This window comes from Oncorhynchus kisutch, linkage group LG25 (genome assembly GCF_002021735.2).
Source record: "Oncorhynchus kisutch isolate 150728-3 linkage group LG25, Okis_V2, whole genome shotgun sequence".
In the NCBI taxonomy this organism is placed as follows: domain Eukaryota; kingdom Metazoa; phylum Chordata; class Actinopteri; order Salmoniformes; family Salmonidae; genus Oncorhynchus; species Oncorhynchus kisutch.
The window spans coordinates 27,512,354-27,528,871 of NC_034198.2; the positions used below are offsets into that span (position 1 = coordinate 27,512,354).

Sequence of the window (16,518 nt, forward strand, 5' to 3'; positions counted from 1 at the left end):
TCATCATCTCATCTCAGTCCCATATCTATTTCTGTGTGTTTGTTTTCCCCTCTCCTCTGTCTCTCCTGCTCTCTGTCCATCCCGTTGATGTCAACGTTTTGGGGTCAGCTTTTTGTAGAGCCCAAAACGTAATCTTGTGGTTTCTCACGTTGTTTAGTTATACAGACTGGATTCAAATATGTACAATATTTTCAAATATATGAAATGTACTTGATGGCCCTGAGACATCTTTATCCAACATACCTCTAGATCAGGAAAGGGACTATCTGGAATTCCTGTCGCTCAGGGTTCCTCAACCCACTCAATGTAAGGAGCGCTATAGCTAACTCAAGTGTAAGTGTAGCTGTGAATAATCCAGAAAAAGAGGGGATACTCTAATGACAGGGATCCTATGATAAAGATTCTTCCTGGTTCTTACACCTCACTTCTAGTCTCCATCATCAATCTACACCATCTGTCTGCCACTCACATAGAGTAGTAAGAGCTAGAAATCCCTCCAAAAGTGTCTGAAACGCTTGACCTGTGCCCACCCAGGAGGGGAACATGGCTCTCAGCCCGTCTCATTTCTATGATACGTTTATGACCTCCTAGATAAGTGGAGCATTAGGAAAGTTAGCATTATTCTAATGTCACACAGATTTCAGGTAATGGGCAGGTGAAATGAACAGCTGTACAGAGTGGGTAATAGGGGATACTTTGTGTGGTGTGTGTGTGCGTGTGTCTGTGTGCGTGTGGTGTGTGTGCGTGTCTGTGCGTGCCTCTGTGTTGATGCATCATTTTTTCATGTGTGTGTTTGCATAAGTGTGTGTATGTCGGTGTATGTTTGTGAGTGCATCATTGTGTAAGTGTGTGTCTGCCTGGTGTGGAAGTGGCCGTTTCGACTGTCGCTCTGTGCGCCGGGCGACCGGTGTGTAATTGTCGTGGTCAGGAACGAGACAGAGTGATGGCTGAGCGATTAACGAGCAGAGCGCGGCAGGCTGACGATCACCTGCGAAAAGGTCAACAGCCACACTTCTCCTCCAATTAATTATAGTCTTTCAGACAATGGCGCTGCAGCAGAGAGCCCACTGACTGCTGGAGGAGAGAACAAACCTCTCACATACAGATATACTGTACACACACGTATGCACACAGTCACACACGCGCGCACGTACATACACTTATGCACACGCACTCGCACAAACACACATTCACACATACATGGAGAGTGGTCGCTGACTGAGGAGAGAGACATGTACAGACACACATGGAAACATACTGCACACATGTATAGCAGGAAGAATGGCACTGCATGTGGTGTTTGGTGGAGCTCGTGACCTAAGAGGTTGAAATAGAATTGGCTTTGTGGATTGTTCATTTAAGGGAGGGAATGATCATGAAAAGAAGTATCTGTAGCCAAACGTTGTCTTTAGGGTGCATAGAATGAGACACCTGCTCACACAGACAGCATATGTGTAGAGGTGTGTTTGAGCGTGTGTGTGTGGCACTGTAGAAGAAGAAAATGATCACACACTGGTGTGTTACTGTGCTGGGATTCCTGCAGAGACGTGTGTGTGTGTGTGTGTGTGTGTGTGTGTGTGTGTGTGTGTGTGTGTGTGCGTGTGCGTGCGTGCGTGAGAGACACTATGTCTGCTTGGCGACTAGGACACTGGCACGTCTGCTGGCTCCTCTAAGCTGCCCATGTGTGGGCATGAAGATAAAGCCCTTTGTGTGTTCACCATTGCTCGGTGTTTGTGTGTGTCATCATTGTGTCTTATACAGTCACACACACAGTCTATTTTGTATCCTTTTTGAATCTCTGTTCTCCCTGATTTACTCATTTCTATCCAATACTGATAATTGACCCTACTTTGTTATATACATCCACCTGTGAGTAAGCCAGGTGTATGTGTTTGTGTGTCTGTGTCAATGCGTGTGAACGTGTGTGTGTGTGTGTGTGCAGGGACTGGGGTGGGCTTACTTTTTAGAAATCCCTTTCATTTCACAAAAAGCATTGCATCAGCCGCAGCCACAGAAGAATTAGTGATATGCAATAAACAAATAACACAATGCAACATCTGTAAAAAAAAAAAAAAAGAAAGCCTGGCTCAAAAAAGGGAGGGTTTTTACTCTAATCGTCAGTAGCGTCAATCATCTGATTAGAGTAAGCAGCTAAGCAACACCCTATGATTTTCCACCAGTCATTTAGTAAATGCCTTCCTGTCACTGTGTCCTAATGGGTCAATGGATCCTTCAGGTTTCACTGTACAGATGAAGTTAATGCTGCCAGGATTAGTCCAGATTTAGTGCGGAAGTCGGGGCATAGCCACAGTCCCCTGCCCGTACACACACACACACACACACACACACACACACACACTGAGATCACACCTCAAGCTTGGTCAAATGACACACACCACAGGGTAACCGTCCTAGATTATCAGCAGTGAGTTTAGTCACTTGTCGGGAATATCTAAGTCATTCACATTCGCTTCTCAGGCCATCCCAAAAGAACCCAGACTACATCCTCAATTTCTCCCTGCATGCGCACGCACACCCATATTCCAGTCCACCCATTTCTGCTCTGTTGTTCTCACCATGTCATCCCATTTGGCCCCCGGGGCGATAAGAGATGGATCTGGGTTAATATACTTCTGTAATGCACTACTGCTGCTATTTATAGAGCCTTGCTAAGTGGCCTTGTTTTTCTTGGAGCGTCTTGGAGTGCCGGGAGAATACCTAGGACAGGACAGGACAGGACAGCCCTGTATCCAATCCAAAGAGGCTTTGAGTGGTCAGGATATACTGTAGTGCCCCATAAGGAGACCGATGAGAAGTATTGAGAGTATTATCCAGTCAATGTGTGATACACAGGGACATTGTGATTTGTTCTGTCTATAGAAAAAGAATCCCAAGTAATTATAATTCCATGGTTCCTTTCCTATCATGTTAAGAGAGAGAATGTGTTCCAATAGGCCCAAATTACTTCCTGTTCATGTCTCCCTTTCTCCACTGCGACTGATAGGTAAACGCACTAAATGCCTTTCCATTTTATATAGCCTTTTCATTAATCAGGTCCTCTGAGCTAAGTGATCAGGAAGGGAAGAGGACAGATAGAGGAGGCTATTAAAGAGTATTAGTAGACATGACAGATGTGGGATTTTAATTTGAACAGTTTCTCACAGCAGGAAAATAATCCTGGAGCAACAGGAAATGTGAATTATTGTGTGGAGAATTATAATTAATGGACAGGAAATATCCTGCAACAACAGGGTGGTCAAAGTAAGATCGTACACCTGTAGATGTTGTACGTACATTTATATATAATTTCCTAAATGGACACTTTACTTGATTAGTCTAAGAGAAGATTGGATTGTATGTAGTGTTTATATGTATGTATGTATGTATGTATGTATGTATGTATGTATGTATGTATGTATGTATGTATGTACAGTGCCTTGCGAAAGTATTCGGCCCCCTTGAACTTTGCGAACTTTTGCCACATTTTAGGCTTCAAACATAAAGATATAAAACTGTATTTTTTTTGTGAAGAATCAACAACAAGTGGGAAACAATCATGAAGTGGAATGACATTTATTGGATATTTCAAACTTTTTTAACAAATCAAAAACTGCAAAATTATTCAGCCCCTTTACTTTCAGTGCAGCAAACTCTCTCCAGAAGTTCAGTGAGAATCTCTGAATGATCCAATGTTGACCTAAATGACTAATGATGATAAATACAATCCACCTGTGTGTAATCAAGTCTCCGTATAAATGCACCTGCACTGTGATAGTCTCAGAGGTCCGTTAAAAGCGCAGAGAGCATCATGAAGAACAAGGGACACACCAGGCAGGTCCGAGATACTGTTGTGAAGAGGTTTAAAGCGGGATTTGGATACAAAAAGATTTCCCAAGCTTTAAACATCCCAAGGAGCACTGTGCAAGCGATAATATTGAAATGGAAGGAGTATCAGACCACTGCAAATCTACCAAGACCTGGCCGTTCCTCTAAACTTTCAGCTCATACAAGGAGAAGACTGATCAGAGATGCAGCCAAGAGGCCCATAATCACTCTGGATGAACTGCAGAGATCTACAGCTGAGGTGGGAGACTCTGTCCATAGGACAACAATCAGTCGTATATTGCACAAATCTGGCCTTTATGGAAGAGTGGCAAGAAGAAAGCCATTTCTTAAAGATATCCATAAAAAGTGTCGTTTAAAGTTTGCCACAAGCCACCTGGGAGACACACCAAACATGTGGAAGAAGGTGCTCTGGTCAGATGAAACCAAAATGGAACTTTTTGGCAACAATGCAAAACGTTATGTTTGGCATAAAAGCAACACAGCTCATCACCCTGAACACACCATCCCCACTGTCAAACATGGTGGTGGCAGCATCATGGTTTGGGCCTGCTTTTCTTCAGCAGGGACAAGGAAGATGGTTCAAATTGATGGGAAGATGGATGGAGCCAAATACAGGACCATTCTGGAAGAAAACCTGATGGAGTCTGCAAAAGACCTGAGACTGGGACAGAGATTTGTCTTCCAACAAGACAATGATCCAAAACATAAAGCAAAATCTACAATGGAATGGTTCAAAAATAAACATATCCAGGTGTTAGAATGGCCAAGTCAAAGTCCAGACCTGAATCCAATCGAGAATCTGTGGAAAGAACTGATGCTCTCCATCCAACCTCACTGAGCTCGAGCTGTTTTGCAAGGAGGAATGGGAAAAAATGTCAGTCTCTCGATGTGCAAAACTGATAGAGACATACCCCAAGCTACTTACAGCTGTAATCGCAGCAAAAGGTGGCGCTACAAAGTATTAACTTAAGGGGGCTGAATAATTTTGCACGCGCAATTTTGCAGTTTTTGATTTGTTAAAAAAGTTTGAAATATCCAATAAATGTCGTTCCACTTCATGATTGTGTCCCACTTCTTGTTGATTCTTCACAAAAAAATACAGTTTTATATCTTTATGTTTGAAGCCTGAAATGTGGCAAAAGGTCGCAAAGTTCAAGGGGGCCGAATACTTTCGCAAGGCACTGTATGTACGTACAGTGGGGCAAAAAAGTATTTAGTCAGCCACCAATTGTGCAAGTTCTCCCACTTAAAAAGATGAGAGAGGCCTGTCATTTTCATCATAGGTACACTTCAACTATGACAGACAAAATTAGAAGAAAAAAAATCCAGAAAATCACATTGTAGAATTTTTTATTTATTTATTTGCAAATTATGGTGGAAAATACGTATTTGGTCACCTACAAACAAGCAAGATTCCTGGCTCTCACAGACCTGTAACTTCTTCTTTAAGAGGATCCTCTGTCCTCCACTCGTTACCTGTATTAATGGCACCTGTTTGAACTTGTTATCAGTATAAAAGACACCTGTCCACAACCTCAAACAGTCACACTCCAAACTCCACTATGGCCAAGACCAAAGAGCTGTCAAAGGACACCAGAAACAAAATTGTAGACCTGCACCAGGCTGTGAAGATTGAATCTGCAATAGGTAAGCAGCTTGGTTTGAAGAAATCAACTGTGGGAGCAATTATTAGGAAATGGAAGACATACAAGACCACTGATAATCTCCCTCGATCTGGGGCTCCACGCAAGATCTCATCCCGTGGGGTCAAAATGATCACAAGAACGGTGAGCAAAAATCCCAGAACCACACGGGGGGACCTAGTGAATGACCTGCAGAGAGCTGGGACCAAAGTAACAAAGCCTACCATCAGTAACACACTACGCCGCCAGGGACTCAAATCCTTCAGTGCCAGACGTGTCCCCCTGCTTAAGCCAGTACATGTCCAGGCCCATCTGAAGTTTGCTAGAGAGCATTTGATGATCCAGAAGAAGATTGGGAGAATTTCATATGGTCAGATGAAACCAAAATATAACTTTTTGGTAAAAACTCAACTCGTCGTGTTTGGAGGACAAAGAATGCTGAGTTGCATCCAAAGAACACCATACCTATTGTGAAGCATGGGGATGGAAACATCATGCTTTGGGGCTGTTTCTCTGCAAAGGGACCAGGACGACTGATCCGTGTAAAGGAAAGAATGAATGGGGCCATGTATCGTGAGATTTTGAGTGAAAACCTCCTTCCATCAGCAAGGGCATTGAAGATGAAACGTGGCTGGGTCTTTCAGCATGACAATGAACCCAAACACACCGCCCGGGCAACGAATGAGTGGCTTCGTAAGAAGCATTTCAAGGTCCTGGAGTGGCCTAGCCAGTCTCCAGATCTCAACCCCATAGAAAATCTTTGGAGGGAGTTTGAAAGTCCGTGTTGCCCAGCAACAGCCCCAAAACATCACTGCTCTAGAGGAGATCTGCATGGAGGAATGGGCCAAAATACCAGCAACAGTGTGTCAAAACCTTGTGAAGACTTACAGAAAACATTTGACCTCTGTCATTGCCAACAAAGGGTATATAATAAAACTATTGAGATGAAAATGACAGGCCTCTCATCTTTTTAAGTGGGAGAACTTGCACAATTGGTGGCTGACTAAATACTTTTTTGCCCCACTGTATGTATGTATGTATGTATGTATGTATGTATGTATGTATGTATGTATGTATGTATGTATGTATGTATGTATGTATGTATGTATGTATGTATGTATGTATACAGTATACAGTACCAGTCAAGAGTTTGGATACTCTTACCCATTCAAGCGTTTTTATTTACTTTGACTATTTTCTACATTGTAGAATAATAGTGAAGACATCAAAACTATGAAATAACACATGAAATCATGTAGTAACCAAAAAAGTGTTAAAAATATATATTTTATTTTTGAGATTCTTCAAAGTAACCACCCTTTGCCTTGATGACAGCTTTGCAAACTATTGGCATGTTGGGTCCTTGTCCTGTTGAAAAATAAATGATAGACCCACTAAGCTCAAACCAGATGGGATGGCGTATCGCTGCAGAAGGCTGTGGTAGCCATGCTGGCTAAGTGTGCCTTGAATTCTAAATAAATCACAGACAGTGTCACCAGCAAAGCACCATCACACCTCCTCCTCCATGCTTCACGGTGGAAACCACACATGTGGAGATCATCCGTTCACGTACTCTGCGTCTCACAGACACAGCAATTGGATCCAAAAATCTCACATTTGGACATCAGGGCAAAGGACAGATTTCCACCAGTCTAATGTCCATTGCTCATGTTTCTTGGCCCAAGCAATTATCTTCTTATTATTGGTGTCCTTTAGTAGTGGTTTCTTTTCAGCAATTTGACCATGAAGGCCTGATTTACGCAGTCTCCTCTGAACAGTTGATGTTGAGATGTGTCTGTTACTTGAACTCTGTGAAGCATTTATTTGGGCTGCAATCTGAGGTGCAGTTAACTCTAATGAACGTATCCTCTGCAGCAGAGGTAACTCTGGGTCTTCCTTTCCCGTGGTGGTCCTCATGAGAGCCGGTTTCATCATAGCACTTGATGGTTTTTGCGACTGCAATTGAAGTAATGTTCAAAGTTCTAGAAATGTTCCATATTGACTGACCTTCAGGTCTTCAAATAATGGTGGACTGTCATTTCTCTTTGCTTATTTGAGCTGTTCTTGCCATAATATGGACATGGTCTTTTACCAAATAGGGCTATCTTCTGTATACCCACCCCTACCTTGTCACAACACAACAGATTGGCTCAAACGCATTAAGAAGGAAAGAAATTCCAGAAATGTACTTTTAACAAGGAACACCTGTTAATTGAAATGCATTCCAGGTGACTACCTCATGAAGCTGGTTGAGAGAATGCCAAGAGTGTGCAAAGCTGCGATCAAGGCAAAGGATGGCTACTTTGAAGAATCTCAAATATAACATATATTTTTATTTGTTTAACACTTTTTTGGTTACTACATGATTCCATATGTGTTATTTCATAGTTTTGATTTCTTCACTATTATTCTACAATGTAGAAAATATTACAAATAAATAAAAACCCTTGAATGAGTAGGTGTGCCCAAATGTTTGACTGGTACTGTATACACAGTGCATTTGGAAGGTATTCTGACAACTTTACTTTTTCCACATTTTGTTACGTTACAGCCTTATTTAAAAATGGATTTAAAAAATCTCATCAATCTACACACAATACCCCATAATTAAAATTTTAAAAATGTTTAAACCCTTTGATATGAGACTCGAATTTGAGCTCCATAGTTTCCATAGATCATCCTTGAGATGTTTCTTCAACTTGGTTGGAGTCCACCTGTGGTAAATTCATTTGAATGAACATGATTTGGAAAGGCACACACCTGTCTATATAAGGTCCCACAGTTGACTCTGCATGTCAGAGAAAAACTAAGCCATGAGGTCGAAGGAATTGTCTGTAGAGCTCCAAGACAAGATTGTATCAAGGCACAGATCTGGAGAAGGGTAGCAAAAAATGTCTGTAGGAATGTAAGGTCCCCAAGAACACAGTGGCCTCCATCATAAATGGTAGAAGTTTGGAACCACCAAGAGTCTTCCTAGAGCTGGCCGCCCGGCCAAACTGAACAATCGGGGGAGAAGAGCCTTGGTCAGGGAGCTAATCAAGAACCCGATGGTCACTCTGACAGAGCTCCGGAGTTTCTCTGTGGAGATGGGAGAACCTTCCAGAAGGACAACCATCTCTGCAGCATTCCACCAATCCCAAAAACTATTTTTGCTTTGTCATTATGGGTTATTGTGTGTAGATTGATAAGGCTGTAACGTAACAAAATGTGGAAAAAGTCAAGGTGTCTGAATACCTTTTGAATGCACTGTATACTTAACTCAGTTGTGTTTATATATTTTGTCAAAGTTCATATGAGGAAATCAGTCAATTGAAATAAATACATTCGGCCCAATCTATGGATTTCACATGACTGGGAATTTGTTGGTCAAATGGGCCTCACAATGGGCCCCTGGACCTCGTCACTGTATTTTTGGGCATTCAAGTTGCCATCGATAAAATGCAATTGTGTTCAGTGTCCGTAGCGTATGCCTGCCCATAACATAACCTCATCGTCACCATGGGGCACTCTGTTCACAACGTTGACATCAGCAAACCACTCTCCCACACGATGCCATACACATGTTCTTTGGTTGCGAGGCCGGTTGGACATACTGCCAAATTCTCTAAAGCAACTTTGGAGGCGGCTTTATGGAGAGAAATTAACATTCAATTCTCTAGCAACAGCTCTGGTGGACATTCCTACAGTTAGCATGCCAATTGCACGCTCCCTCAACTTGAGATATCTGTGGCATTGGGTTGTGTGACACAACTGCACATTTTCGAGTGGCCATTTATTGTCCCCAGCACAAGGCGCACCTGTGTAATGATCATGCTGTTCAATCAGCTTCTTGATATGCCACATCTGTCAGGTGGATGGATTATCTTGGCAAAGGACAAATGATCACTAACAGGGATGTAAATACATTTGTGTACACATTTTGAGAGAAATCAGCTATTTGTGCGTATGGAACATTTCTGGGATCTTTTATTTTAGCACATGAAACATGGAACCAACACTTTACATGTTGTGTTTATATTTTTGTTCAGTGTACTGTATAGTACACTACATGACGAAAAGTATGTGGACACCTGATTATCGAACATCTCACTCCAAAATGATGGGCATGAATATAGAGTTTGTTCCCCCCGTTGCCCCACTCTTCTGATTAGGCTTTCCACTAGATGTTGGAACATTGCTGCGGGAACTTGCTTCCATTTAGCCACAAGAGCATTAGTGAGGTCGGGCACTGATGTTGGGCGATTAAGCCTGGCTCACAGTCGGCATTCCAATTCATCCCAAAGGTGTTCAATGGGTTTGAGGTCAGGCCATTCAAGTTGTTCCACACCGATCTCAGCAAACTATTTTTAGATGGACCTCGCTTTGTGCACGGGGACATTGTCATGCTTAAATAGGAATGGGCCTTCCCCAAACTGTTGCTACAATGTTGGAAGCACACTATTCTCTAGAATGTTATTGTATGCTGTTAAGATTTCCCTTCATTGAAACTAAGGGGCCCGAATAATGAAAAACAGCCCCAGACCCTTATTCCTCCTCCACCAAACATTACAGTTGGCACTATGCATTGGGGCAGGTAGCGTTCTCCTGGCACCCGCCAAACCCAGATTAATCCGTCAGACTGCCAGATGGTGAAGCGTGATTCATCACTCCAGAGAAAGCATTTCCACTGCTCCAGAGTCCAATGGTGGCGAGCTTTACACCACTCAAGCCGACATTTGGCATTGCTCATGGTGATCTTCAGCTTGTGTGCGGCTGCTCGGCCATGGAAAACCATTTCATGAAGCTCCCAACGAACATTTCTTGTGCTGACGTTACATCCAGAGGCAGTTTGGAACTCGGTAGTGAGTGTTGCAAATGAGTACAGGCAACTTTTACGTGTTACATGCTTTAGCACTCAGCCGTTCCGCTTTGTGAGCTTTTGTGGCCTACCACTTCGCGGCTGAGCCGTTGTTACTCCTAGACGTTTCCACTTCACAATAACAGCACTAACAGTTGACTGGGGAAGCTGTAGCAGGGCAGAAATTTGACGGACTGACTTGTTGGAAAGGTGGCATCCTAAAGCGGTGCCACGTTGAAAGTCACTGAGCTCTTCAGTAAGGCCATTCTACTACCAATGTTTGTCTGTGGAGATAGGATGGCTGTGTGCTCGATTTTATACACCTGTCAGCAATGGTTTTGGTGGAAATAGCCAAATCCACTAGGGGTGTCCACATACTTTTGTATATATAGTGTGTATCAGATAACTGGTGGGTTAGGTTCAGATAAAGGGGAAGTAGTGGAAGTGTCTCGAAGTATGTTTAGAGGGGTGGGGTGCCCTGCTGACCAGGGGAAGGGGACAGAGAGAGTGGCAGAGACCGGGTAGACTGCCCACCCCTCGCCTCCCCTCCCTAAGGCCCAACCTCCATTGTTCAGCAGTGACCCCACCCGCACAAAACAGGGGGGGTCACCAGTTCACCATATAATGAACCTGATTTGAGGTCAGAGGTCACGACCCCAACGTATGTTAGACGTCGTCATTATTAAACTCACATTCTTACTCACCACACACACAATCTGCTCCCGTTACAAAAGACAGGTCAATGGAAGCATTATGTCATTGTGGTCAATAGACTAGAAAGTGTTTTTACAAACTCAAATTTGTATAACCTTCACATATGTGTCCTTACAATGGATTTGTGAAGTGACATTTCTTGTAAAGCAAGAAAATGAGTCTGAAACCATCTTAGATAAGTGCGGGAAGTGATTAGTGGAACAATGAGACTGAAAAAGGAGAGGAAAACTAGAAGCTTTATCTCATCTGTACAAAACAGTACAAGGGCCTTATCATCACCCATCTGCATGAAATCCCTATTCTCTACAGCGGCCTATCCCCTACACATCACCAACTATACCAAAGCCCTGTTCTCTACATGTATTACCTCAGCACCCCACATAACACCCACATAGACTAAGGTCGGAGTTCACTCAGGAAGCTGATCTGGTGTTTTCCCATTGGAGGGAGCCAGAGATACCTCAGAGATAGACTATTACTACTGAGCCTTACTGTATCTCCTTCTGCTGGTACAGCCTGCTTCCTGTTACCAGCACAGAGAGGGACTTTCTTTCTCCATAGATGGAGGTCAATGTATCCTTCCACATACAGTACATGTCCCCGAATGTACTCTCACTGTTTCCCAAAGCATTATTAATCCAATCACACTGAGACTAAGTGCCCACTGTGATGCACTGTCCTGCCCCCTGTTTTGTTACTGAAATCAAGTGTATTTATTTTATTGTTTTATTCCAGTCTGGAATTCTAAACCCAGGTCACAATGTTCTGTGTGTGACACAGTCAGGCCCATCAGTCGGGTCAGTCAGTCAGTCAGGCCATGCTGTGCACCGCTCCACTCCATCCCGCTCTGCTCCCCTCTCCTCCATCCTGCACCGCTCCCCTCTCCTCCATCCTGCACCGCTCCCCTCTCCTCCATCCCGCTCTGCTCCCCTCTCCTCCATCCTGCTCCGCTCCCCTCTGCACCACCCCGCTCCGCTCCCCTCTGCACCATCCTGCACCGCTCCCCTCCCCTCTCCTCCATCCTGCACCGCTCCGCTCCCCTCTCCTCCACCCCGCTCCGCTCCCCTCTCCTCCAACCCACTCCCCTCTCCTCCATCCTGCACCGCTCCCCTCTCCTCCATCCTGCACCACTCCCCTCTCCTCCATCCCGCTCCGCTCCCCTCCCCTCCATCCTGCACCGCTCCCATCTCCTCCATCTTGCACCGCTCCCCTCTCCTCCATCCTGCACCGCTCCCCTCTCCTCCATCCTGCACCGCTCCCCTCTCCTCCATCCTGCACCGCTCCCCTCTCCTCCATCATGCACCGCTCCTCTCTCCTCCATCCTGCTCCGCTCCCCTCTGCACCACCCCGCTCCGCTCCCCTCTGCACCATCCTGCACCACTCCCCTCCTCTCTGCACCATCCTGCACCACTCCCCTCCCCTCTCCTCCATCCTGCACCGCTCCCCTCCCCTCTCCTCCACCCCGCTCCGCTCCCCTCTCCTCCAACCCACTCCCCTCTCCTCCATCCTGCACCGTTCCCCTCTCCTCCATCCTGCACCGCTCCCCTCTCCTCCATCCCGCTCCGCTCCCCTCCCCTCTCCTCCAACCCGCTCCGCTCCCTTCTCCTCCATCACGCTCCGCTCCCCTCTCCTCCATCACGCTCCGCTCCCCTCTCCTCCATCACGCTCCGCTCCCCTCTACTCCATCACGCTCCGCTCCCCTCTCCTCCATTCCGCTCCACTCCATCCTACTCTGCTCCCCTCTCCTCCATCCCGCTCCGCTCCCCTCTCCTCCATCCTGCACCGCTCCCCTCTACTCCATCACGCTCCGCTCCCCTCTACTCCATCCCGCTCCGCTCCCCTCTACTCCATCCCGCTCCGCTCCCCTCTCCTCCATCCTGCACCGCTCCCCTCTACTCCATCCCGCTCCGCTCCCCTCTACTCCATCCCGCTCCGCTCCCCTCTACTCCATCCCGCTCCGCTCCCCTCTCCTCCATCCCGCTCCGCTCCCCTATCCTCCATCCCGCTCCGCTCCCCTATCCTCCATCCCGCTCCGCTCCCCTCTCCTCCATCCCGCTCCGCTCCCCTCTCCTCCATCCCGCTCCGCTCCCCTCTACTCCAACCCGCTCCACTCCCCTCTGCTCCCCTCTCCTCCATCACGCTCCGCTCTCCTCTCCTCCATTCCGCTCTGCTCCATCCCGCTCCGCTCCACACGGATTTTCTACAGAAGAGACAGATTTGCATAGGGAAGGTCACCAGCTAACGTGATTGGAAAGTTTCCCCCAGATTGCAGCGCTGCGAGCCAGTAGGGGCTTTGTGTTGGATTATGCTAGATCTGGGTTGTATTGTTGCATTTAGTCAAATTACTTTAGCACTCATTTGGGATAATATTGGTCCTGACAGAGGCTATTGTGATTAGAGTGACGGCTGCTTTGGGTGTGATTGGAGGGGGAGGGTGAGGGGGGTGACTGAAGCCCAGCATGGTGCTGATCTGACCGTGAGTGCGTTACCAGGGTGATCACCGTAGGCAACGAGGCGTGCATGAACACAAGTCTGTTTCCTCTTCTCATCTCCTGCTCAATGACGCTCCTGTCACCCGTCTCCCCAAAGAGAGGACAAACATGAGTGGCCACGTTAACACACACACAGTCTCTGTCTGTCAAACTCACTCACTCTCACTCATATTTGAATACAATTACACTCCACTTCCTCCACTTTCTCACACAGGTTTAATCTCTTAAATCTTAATACCACCTTTATATTCCTTATATTCTCATCTGAATTTAAACAATTTATCTTGACTCCTCCTACAAACAGGCAGATACAGTATACGATCTCATTCCAAGCCCTCCACCTTAGTCTTGCCATCTCTTTTTAAATCTCTCATTCCATTTCATCTAAAGGAGTTTTACATACATTGCACCAGTGTTCAATGATCTGATAATGGTCATTGCTGAGTAATGACATATGACAGCTGGTTGAAATGTCACTAAGGTTTGTACAGTTTTATATCATGTCACTGTTGAGGGTTGGGGATTCAAATGATGGTTGTTACTTGTAACTTATATAAATTGAATGTTGTTTTTATCACTTTCTAACATTATCATATTTTATTTAGATAAATACAATGAGCTCCAAAGGTATTGGGACAGTTACATGTTTTGTTTTATTTTGGCTCTGTACTCCAGCACATTTGAAATGAAACAATGACTGAGGTTAAATTGGTGCCCCCCCCCCCCCGTTTTGCCATCAGAACAGCCTCAATTCGATGGGGCATGAACTCTACAAGGTGTAGAAAGCATTCCACAGGGATGCTGGCCCATGTTGACTCCGATACTTTCAAGTTAGCTTGGTGGTGGACCATTCTTGATACACACAGGAAACTGTTGAGCGTGAAAAGCCCAGCAGCGTTGCAGTTCTTGACACAAACCCAGTGCGCCTGGCACCTACTACCATACCCCATTCTAAGGCACTTCAATATTTTGTCTTGCACATTCACCCTCTGAATGGCACACATACACAATCCATGTCTCAGTTGTCTCAAGGCTTCCTTCTTTAACCGGTCTCCTCCCCTTCATGATTTAAAAAGTGACATCAATAAGGGATCATAGTATTCACCTAGTCAGTCTATGTCATGGAAAGAGCAATGTTTTGTAAAATGATTTTTTAAATAATATGTATAAACTTTTTTTCAGGATAGCCCAATTGAGACCAGGGTCTCATTTCCAATCGTGTCCCGAGTAGAAACATTTTCCACAACAGGAAGAACAATTTACATTACATTTAAAACAAGAAGAATAAAAATAACCACAAGGCACAACCTCAAGACCACAACAAATTAACCATTCAAATCAATCCTCAATGAATTCATTCAACACTAGAGTCCTAAACTGCCCTAGTGGCACCAGGGAATCATTTTGTACGTTATTCCAACAATGGGGGCCACTAAAACTAAAGGAGGATTTACCTCCAAGTTAACCAATCCTGCGAGTGGGTTTGGTAGCTCATTCTTTTATACATTAGCAACGAAGTTAGGTAAGTTGGAAGCTTGTGTGGTAGGGCTTTGTAAACAAAAAGGAAGTAAGGAATTGTTATATGGGACTTTAATGAGGACCAGCCAAACTTTTTGATACAGGATGCAGTGGTGAGTATTAAAACTGTCACCAGTGATCTAACGAATGGCGCTGTGGTGGACTGCTGCAATCTGGTAAATGCCATAATCAAGGACTGTCAGGAAAGTTGACTGTACAACCTGCTTCCTACTATTTAGGGAGATAGATCTTTTTATATATATATTTTTTTTTTAAACACACTTTGAATCTTAGCTTTTTAACAAACTCATCCATATGCTTTTTAAACATGAAGTCTTTGTCAATTGAAATGCCCAGATATTTGTAGGTGGGAACCCGATCAATGGGAGGACCATCCAATGAATAAATATGTAGTCCATCTGAAACATTCAGGAGAGAACTAGAGAACATCATGTATTTAGTCTTGCCCGCATTAAGTACACATTTTAAACCAGCCAGGGCTTTCTGTAAGGTAACGAGGTCAGATTGCAGCTCTAACATAGTCAACAGTTGACTAATGGCATACATAACAGTGTCATATTGAATATTAGAAGTTGTATTAAAGTAGTCAAAAGTTTAGTATTTGGTCCCATATTTCTAGCACACAATGACTACATCATGCTTGAGACTTTACAAACTTGTTGGATGCACATGCTGTTTGTTTTGGTTGTGTTTCAGATTATTTTGTGCCCAATAGGAATTAATGGTAAATAATGTATTGTGTCATTTTCATTGTAAATAAGAGTAGAGTGCATTCGGAGAGTTTTCAGACCCCTTCGCTTTTTCCACATTCTGTAACATTACAGCGTTATTCTAAAATGGATAAATTGTTTATTTCCTGCATTAATCTACACACAAAACCCCATAATGACAAAGCTAAAACAGTTTTTTATAAATTCAGAAATACCTTATTTACATAAGTATTCAGACCCTTTGCTATGAGACTCGAAATTGAGCTCAGGTGCTTCCTGTTTCCATTGATCATCCTTGAGATGTTTCTACAACTTCATTGGAGTGCACCTGTGGTAAATCCAATTGATTGGAAAGGCACACACCTGTCTATATAAGGTCCCACAGTTGACAGTGCATGTCAGAGGAAAGATCAAGCCATTAGGTCGAAGGAATTGTCGGTAGAGCTCCGAGACAGGATTGTGTGGAAGTACAGATCTGGGGAAGGGTACCAAAAAATGTCTGCAGCATTGAAGGTCCCCAAGAACACAGTGGCCTCCATTATTCTTAAATGGAAGAAGTTTGGAACCACCAAGACTCTTCCTAGAGCTGGCCACCCAGCCAAGCTGAGCAATCCGGGGAGTAGGGCCTTGGTCAGGGAGGTGACCAAAAACCCGATGGTCACTCTGACAGAACTCCAGAGATACTCTGTGGAGACCTTCCAGAACGACAAATATCTGCAGAGCGAAGGTTCACCTTC

At 44.6% G+C, this 16,518-nt stretch overlaps 1 protein-coding gene across 1 annotated transcript in view; it reads left to right on the top strand.

Annotated features, from left to right (window-relative positions):
• The window catches only part of camkmt (calmodulin-lysine N-methyltransferase), a 195,263-nt gene that overhangs the window by 155,701 nt on the left and 23,044 nt on the right, over window positions 1-16,518 (top strand). The gene's annotated exons all lie outside the window — the stretch shown is intronic.